The 8,172-nt window shown below is 53.5% G+C and overlaps 1 long non-coding RNA gene across 1 annotated transcript; it reads right to left on the bottom strand.

Moving 5' to 3' along the window:
* Positions 1-1,556: 1,556 nt before the first annotated feature.
* Positions 1,557-2,588, bottom strand: LOC309452288. Its single transcript, XR_014186519.1, has 2 exons — positions 2,350-2,588; positions 1,557-2,239 (listed from the first exon to the last, which is right to left on the bottom strand). It is a non-coding gene; the product is annotated as an uncharacterized lncRNA (long non-coding RNA).
* Positions 2,589-8,172: the final 5,584 nt, after the last annotated feature.

Raw genomic sequence — 8,172 nt, 5'->3', positions numbered from 1 at the left:
CCCAGCGTTGCATGTCCCTGCCCTGCTCACGGCGAAGGGCTCCTGTGCCCAGCCCAGCAGGGCAGCGGCATCAGGTGGTTGCAAAGGTTGCATTTCACTCCAGGAGCCGAGAGCCGAGTTGTTGGGAGTGCCCTGGGAACTCGGCTCGTTTGAGAGTCCAGCCTGCAGCCCCGGGACAGCAGCAGCTGTCCCTCCTCTGAGAGGTGGGGGCGTTTCTGGAGGGAGCGTCACCCTCCGAGGCAGAGGACAGAGCTTAGGAAGGCTCGGTGCTTCTGGACTCTGACCCGCCACAGAATGTGCAATGGCTGTAGAAGTGGAAATACCGATTTTCTAAAGAGTGCTGTAGTGTTAAGAATGCAAACCGTGTTTGAGGAGACAGTGCTTTTTTGGCTCCAAGCCACTTCTATGGGTGTTGAAGCGTTTCCAGAAATCCTTCTTGCAACAACCTTCTTGTGAGTTAATGAGAAAATAGGGTGGGAGAAAAATCAGCACATAAACCAGCTGTGACACACAGCACTGAAAAGTCTCCACCGGACACTCCACGCACAAGAAAAAGCCCCATGTAAGGGTGGGCTGGCACAGCGGGGCCACCGGGCTGTCGGCAGCGGTTGTAGCGGCGGCAGCTCCAGGAAGCTGCCCGGCCGGAGAAGAAGGGACAGGGGGCGGGAAGAGTTTTCCCTCCAAGTCTCTCTCGGGAGCAGCCAAACCGCGGGACTCCCGCTCGTTCCCGCCTTTGCCGGAACACGGGGCGGGGCCGAGGAGCGACGGCTCTGCCATCCGCTCGTCGGGGCTGCTGGGCCGGTCTTTGCGGGAGGCGGTAGCGATTGGTCGGGTCTGTGTCCAGCATGGCGGCCAAGGCGAGCAGCAGCCCCTCTCAGCTGCTGCTGCTGCTGCTGCCGCTCGGTAACCGGCGCCGCGACGCTTCCGCGCTGTCCCGGTGCCCGGGCGGGGCTGCGCTGGGCTCCGTCTTGTGCCCGGCGGGCGGGCGGGGAGGGCGAGGCCGCTCGTGGGCACGCGTGGGTGGCGCGGCCGGCGCCGCCGCTTGGCGGGCAGCTGGAGCGGGGGCAGCGGGTGTGCCCGCCGGGTCCGGCGGTGTCGGCCGGTACGGGAAAATCCCGTAGAAGATGTTTCAGACTTGTGAGTATTATTTCTGCTTGTTGTTGATGTTTAATCTTTTGTTTGCTGGGGCAAAACTTGCTGTAAGATCTGTGAGCAAAACGTGGTTTTGGAATATTTGCCAGCTGAGTGGTGTCTCCCTTGGACTTCATCTCTAGGGGGTGATGGGTTCAGGGCAGCCGTGCCCTTCTCCCCCCCTCCCGCCTCTCCCCTTCTCCCCCCCTCCCGCCTCTCCCCTTCTCCCCCCCTCCCGCCTCTCCCCTTCTCCCCCCCTCCCGCCTCTCCCCTTCTCCCCCCCTCCCGCCTCTCCCCTTCTCCCCCCCTCCCGCCTCTCCCCTTCTCCCCCCCTCCCGCCTCTCCCCTTCTCCCCCCCTCCCGCCTCTCCCCTTCTCCCCCCCTCCCGCCTCCAAAACACTTTCAAGGACACAAAACACAAGGGATACAAGTGTTTATTTTAATTTTATTTTCTCTTCTTGAAGGCTGGTTAGTTGGTTGCACTTCTTTAGCCTTCCTTAGCTTAGTTCTACGCTGTTCTAGCTAAGTGTAGGGCCGCCTCGTGGAGCAGCAGGCACCCAGCCCAAATGGCCCAAAGAAGCCGTGGCAAGGGGCCGTGCTCAGCGCTGCAGAGGAAGGCAAAAAACCCCCGGAGACGCTTGCTGTCCCACCTGGGGGAAAAAAAGCCTTCCTCCCCCCAGCTGCAGGGCACGAGAGCCCATCTTCCTGGTGCTTGAGCAGCAGGCAGGAACCGAGCCAAAAGGGCCCAGAGGAGCTCTGCAAAGTGGTCATGCTCCATGCTGCAGAGGAAGGCAAAAAACCCCCGGGGACCAGGGCCAATCTGCCCCGGGGGAAAATTCCTTCCTGACCCCAGTGCTGGCGATCGGCTGTTCCCTGAGCATGTGAGCCAGACCTGGCTCCTTGTCCCACAGGCTGCTCACGCCTCCCAGGACCTGCCCAAGCCCTCCCCTATCCTACCCTACCCTATCCTATCCTAGCCTAGCCTACCTTGAACTGGAGCCCTCTCCCGGCCTCGGGAGAGTGCCCAAACGCCTCCAGCGCTGTCCTCGGGTCTGCGGCGCTGTCCCCCGCTGTCTGGTGGCTCCCGAGGACTCCCGGTGTTCTGGGGCTGCCGAGCAGAAGATGGCAGCGAGTCTCCTCGCCTCTTCCCCAGGCCCCAGGGCAGAGGAGATGCCCCGGCATGAGGGCCGGGGGTGCGGGCTGGGAAGCCGGGCTCACCTGTGGCTCCAGAGCGGCTGCTGGTCCGGCCCATCCCCGGAGGTGGCTAGCGGCGGCTGCGGGGGCGGCGCCGCTTGCGGCCAGGCGCCTGTTTGGGGGCTCTGGGAGAGCCCCCGGCCGTCCTGCGGCGCTTCGGGCACCACGGCGCCGCAGGCAGTCCGGCCGTGCTGCTGGAGGGCCCCTGCAGCCCCGCCTGAGGCGGATCCACCTCCATCGCCTCCTCCTCCTCCTGCCGAGGCGGATCCACCTCCATGGGCTCCGCCTCTTCCCGGGGTGGGTCAACCTCCATTGGCTCCTCCTGCCTGTGGGCGGTGTTGCTGCTCCGGACAGGCAGCCGCCGTTGTTTGGGCGGCGGAGCCATCCCGGGGGGTCCCTGAGCCTCCTCTTCCTTCTTCTGGTCTCTCCGGCGCTGTTGTCTGCGGCCTCTTCACTCGGAGCCACGTCGCGGCTGGCACAGCTGGGCTCCAACTGCCATCACAGGGGCTCGTGGCGGCCCCAACGGACGCTGCGGTGGCCGGCATGGCGGCCCCAGGGCCACGAGGCCCCATTGCGGGGCCATTTTGCTCTGCAGTCCTGTCAGTGCTTGGATTTGGTTTGCCTCTGGCGGAACGGACTCCTTGGCCTTTTGTCTTAAGGAAAGAGCAACAGCTGCAGATCTTTGGACAATATGTTTTACCAGCACGACAAACCTGAGAGTTGGATTGCAGAATTCTACTCTGCTAAGGGATTCTGATATTTCTTTAGTGCCGTGGTGTTAGGAATGCAAAACGTGTTTGAAGAGACAGTGCTTTTTTGGCTCCAAGCCACTTCTATGGGTGTTGAAGCGTTTCCAGAAATCCTTCTTGCAACAACCCTCTTGTGAGTTCCAGACTTGTGAGTATTATTTCTGCTTGTTGTTGCTGTTTAATCTTTTGTTTGCTGAGGGAAAACTTGCTGTAAGATCTGTGAGCAAAACGTGTTTGCGTTTTTGGAATATTTGCCAGCTGAGTGGGGTCTCCCTTGGACTTCATCTCTAGGGGGTGATGGGTTCAGGGCAGCCGTGCCCTAGAGTAGCAGTTGCACGACTGATACTTGTCATCGGGTTCCTAATCGGTAGCCTTTATTTTGCGTGGGTTGTGTGTTGAACTGCTCAGTAGTTAGTTTGGTTTGACATTTCCCGAAGGTCTAGGCAAAGATGAAAAAAAGGAGTGGACTTAAAGAGAAGTATGTATTATTTTGTCATGCCATGTTGCTGTTTGAAACCTGTGTTGATTATTGGTGATATTCAAGAAATTGCCGAGACTTAGAGGGCAAATCTTGATGTGCTGAGCACAAGAGTGCAATGGATCTGTTTGGTTGCCAGGTAGCTTTCTTGACGCATGTGGCCAGTTTATCGAGATTGCACTGCACGCCTGAGAGAGTGAGAAAGATCCCCTCCCTCCTTCAGTAATTACCGTGACGCTAATGGGATGAAATACTCTTATCCATCAGCCTGGATGTCAGTCCAGCTCTGTCCCATCTCTGCCCCCCTTCCTCGATACGTCACATCTGTGGGCAGAGCAGTCAGAATGTCCTTGGCTCTCAGACCAGAGCAATGAAAAACATTAGCTCTGTGCTGGGGTGTTATCTTGTGTTCTCAAACTAATTCCAAATAATGACTGTGCGATCCGTGAAAAAGAAAGGTTTCTAACTCCATGAAGAAAATGAGTTCACTTTCAGTGAAACCCGCACAATTTCAGGTATGGAGCCCTCAGGGCTCTGTCAGGGCTTTCTTTTCTCTTCTGCCTTCTCTTCCCTTCCCCCCTGCCGTTCCCCCTTCCCTCCCCCTTCCTTCACTCTTCCCTCACTCTTCCCTAAAAACCACTTTCCAGGACACAAAACGCAATGGGTACAAGTGTTTCTATTTTATTTTATTTTATTTTATTTTATTTTATTTTATTTTATTTTATTTTATTTTATTTTATTTTATTTTATTTTATTATTTTTTTAATATACTTCATTTTATGTTTTTTCATGTGTTGTTATTTCATGTCATTTCTGTTTCTCACTCTTTTTCAGAGCCAACGCTCACAATCCTTAACACAAGCCCATGTGTAGCCAGGAGCAGGCTGATGCATTCTTCAGTTTAGCTTGAAACAACAGCCCTTGCAGGCTGGCAAAGGCAAGTCCCAGAGCTGCAGAGAGCAGCAGCAGGAATAGAGGCCAAGCTTTCCCTGGTTCCTGAAGAGGGAGAACCTTGAGAATGAGGCGCGGGACTGACGGTGCACAAAAGAAGAGGTATGTGGTACTGTGGGGTCTTTTGCAAAGCATCACATGTAGCGATGACAAGCAGATGTTTTGCCTTGCGCACCTTGTTTGGCTGCTGTGCTTCTTGGGCAGGGTGCACGAGAAGCGCTCTGGTCCCTGCCAGGCGCTGGTGTTGCCCGCAGGGAGAGGTGCCGAGTGGCAGCTGCGAATCCTTCCTGTTCCTGGCAGGACACCAGTGGCTGCTCCAAAGCACCGGGTCCCCATGCAACATCTCTGCATGCTGTTTCCTACATCTACTTTCTTTGTCTGTAACTTGTTTGGGTTTTGCCTGTTTCTTTCTACCTTCTTTGGTGTTCTGTTTTTGTTGTTGATGTTGTTTCTATTGTTGTTGTTGTTTTGGTTTTGTTGGTTTCTTTTAAGTTGGTTTCATTTGGTTGGTTTAGGTCAGTTTCTATGAGTTGGTTTTGGTAGGCTTTTTGAGACTGGTTGTTTGACAGCGTATGACGTTGTTGGTAGGTTGTGTGTTCATAGGTCACTGCAGGCTGGTTGTTTTAGGTTAAGGTTTGTGAAGCTTGGTTTAGGTTGGCGGTCTTAGATTGCTTGTTTCAGGTTGGATGGTTTAGCTTGGTTTGGGTTGGTTAGTTCAGGTGGGTTGGTTTCGGTTGTGTGATGTGATTTTCTTACCGCTGATCTATGTTGTTTGGCCTCGGAGGTTTATTTTTCTTGGTTTTGTTGGGTTCTTTGGTTGGTGCTGTTTTCTGCCGATTCTTTAGCACTGGTTGTGTTAGTTTGGTTTAGGTTTCTGGTTTTAGTAGCTTGGTTCAGTTTGTTGCGGTCGTTTGAGGTTGGTTGGAGGCAGGTTCTTTGAGGGTGGTTGTGAGAGGCTGTTTGCTGGAGGCTGGTGGGTTCAGGTTGCTTGATGTAGGTGATTTTTGGTTGAAAGTGTCTTCCGTTGGTTGTTGTAGGTGGCGTATGTGAAGCTGTTTTCGTTGAGGCCGTTTTCAGTACTTTGGTTTAGGTTTGTTTAGATGATTTGAAGTTGGTTGGTTGGTTGGTTATTTTAGGTTGTTTCTTTTCAGTAGGCAGTTTAGGTGGGTTGGTGGGTGTCTGTGTTTTCAGGTAGGTTGGTTTAGGCAGGTTTGGTTTGCATAGTTTAGGTTGCTTGAAGGGTTTCTGTTGAGGTTGGTTCAGGTGGTTTGGTTTAGGTTGCTTTAGTTACTTTTTGGTAGGTTGTTTTAGGCAGTGTTATTTCCGTTGCATGTTTTGAAGATGGGTTCCTTCAGGTTGGGGTGGTTTAGATTGGTTGCTGAGGGTGCTTTAGGTGGTTTCGTTAGATTGACATTGTGTTTTGTTGGTTTTAGGTTGTGTCTGGGTGATTTGGATGTGACTGCAATCTCGCTGGGACCTGTGTCCCGCAACTAATCACCAGGCTCGATTGGGCTGTTTCTGCTGTCTCAGCAGATGTCCCCTTCCTCCTTCCCTGCTCCCCGTGTTTCCCTGCCTTGCTCCAAGAGGACGACCTTCCCCGCTAGAGGCGAACCACTGCTAGGTCAAGGGGATACGGTAGCTGCGCTGTGCTTGAGAACCTGCAAACAAGCTCAGGGTCCATTAGCAGGAGAACCTGGGGTAGTCAAGCTTCCAAGACTGCAGACACATCCAAGTGAGACACGGCATGGCTTTTAGCTTGGTGATTGTAGGCTGGTTTCAGTGGTTCTGTTTAGCTTTGGGTTGTTTGCTTTAGGTCATTTTGGTCAGGTTATGTCATTTGGTTTCATATTTTTGAGGTTGGTTTAGATGGGTTGTTTTAGGTAGTTTTATCCTTGATCAGATTGTTTTGAAGTTGTGTGAGATTGTTTAATGGTTGTTTTAGGTTAAGATTGGTTGGTTTCGGTGTGTTTAGCTTGTTTGGTTACAGGTTGCTTAAGGTTGGCTGAGAAATGCCGGTTTCTGTAGTTTTAGATTGTTTTAGGTAGGATTTTTTAGATCATTTGGTTTGGGTAGGTTTGTTTTAGGGGGTTTAGGATGGTTTCTTTTGTTTGGTGTAGGTTGGTTTAGGTAATTTGTTGTAGATTGTTTAAGGTTCTGCTTAGGTTGTTGGTGGCTGATTGAAGTATTTTAAGGCAGATTGGTTTAGGTTCTTTAAGGTTGTTTTCGGTGAGTTGTTCTATGCTGGTTTGGGTAGGCTGTTCTCACTAAGTTTAGGGCCATCTCGTGGAGCAGCAGGCACCCAGCCCAAATGGCCCAAAGAAGCCGTGGCAAGGGGCCGTGCTCAGCGCTGCAGAGGAAGGCAAAAAAACCCCTGGAGACGCTTGCTGTCCCACCTGGCGGGGAGAAAAAAAAGCCTTCCTCCCCCCAGCTGCAGGGCACGAGAGGCCATCTTCCTGGTGCTTGAGCAGCAGGCAGGAACCGAGCCAAAAGGGCCCAGAGGAGCTCTGCAAAGTGGTCATGCTCCATGCTGCAGAGGAAGGCAAAAAACCCCCGGGGACCAGGGCCAATCTGCCCCGGGGGAAAAAATTCCTTCCTGACCCCAGTGCTGGCGATCGGCTGTTCCCTGAGCATGTGAGCCAGACCTGGCTCCTTGTCCCACAGGCTGCTCACGCCTCCCAGGACCTGCCCAAGCCCTATCCTGTCCTCCCTTGAGCTGGAGCCATCTCCTGGACTTCCGAGAGTGCCCAAATGCCTCTGAGCTGACGGACCTTGGGGGCAAGACTCCTTCCTGTGCCTGGTGGGACACCAGTGGGTGTTCCAAGCACAGAAGAAATTCCCTTGGTCTCTCCACTGCTATCCAGCTCAAAAGGATTTCCATCCATGAGCTGAGCTTGGAAGGTGGCCCTGCCAGCAGATCACCTTGCAGTCGAGAACCTCCAGCAGCCTCATGCAAGCTCTTCCTCCCTCAGCCCCTGCCCTGTGATTCCACCAGCTCCTCAAGTGCTTCCTGTGGGATGTGTTGGGGCTGCCCCCGGGCCGGCTCTGGCAGTGGACACGGGACCCGGCTGCTCCTTTTGATCCTGCTCCGGGCATTGTGAGTGCTGCGTTGCCGGGTGCTGGCATTGTGACACGGGGGTGACAGAGCCAGGCGTGTGCAGCCCCGCCCACCCCAACTCCGCCCAGCACCCTTGGGAGGAAGCCTTTGGGGTGCTGGCCCCAAATCAGTCCCTGTCGTCTACAAGACAGGGGAGTAATCAGCCTAACCGTGTCCCTTTTTTGCCAAAACACAGTGTGGATTTGTTGCCAGTCCAGCCTTACTTCCAGTACTTCTTCCTACAGCCCTGTTACGAAGTCCCAAGCTCCATTCAATAGAGTCTGGTTAGGCACTGGCAAAAACAGTGTTAGTCCTATACCATGTCTGAATAAAAATTTGTCCCACACCATTTTCCCCTTGTAAAAGAAAGGAAAACTAATATCCAAAATATCCCCAAACGTATTAAAATGACCAGCCATACATCAGTAAAAAGAAATCAATAATTCCATAAAGAACACTGATAGTCAACAAAAAACAAAGGGACAATCCACCGGGTGCTGATCCAGTGCTCTTTCCCGTGCTGTACTCTTTGCATTTCTTTCATTAGTGGCTTCGTGGTTGTTCCTGTCGCCTGC

Source organism: Streptopelia decaocto (assembly GCF_964273445.1).
Source record: "Streptopelia decaocto genome assembly, contig: HAP1_SCAFFOLD_353, whole genome shotgun sequence".
In the NCBI taxonomy this organism is placed as follows: Eukaryota; Metazoa; Chordata; class Aves; order Columbiformes; family Columbidae; genus Streptopelia; species Streptopelia decaocto.
This window is presented reverse-complemented; position numbering and strand designations above follow the sequence as displayed.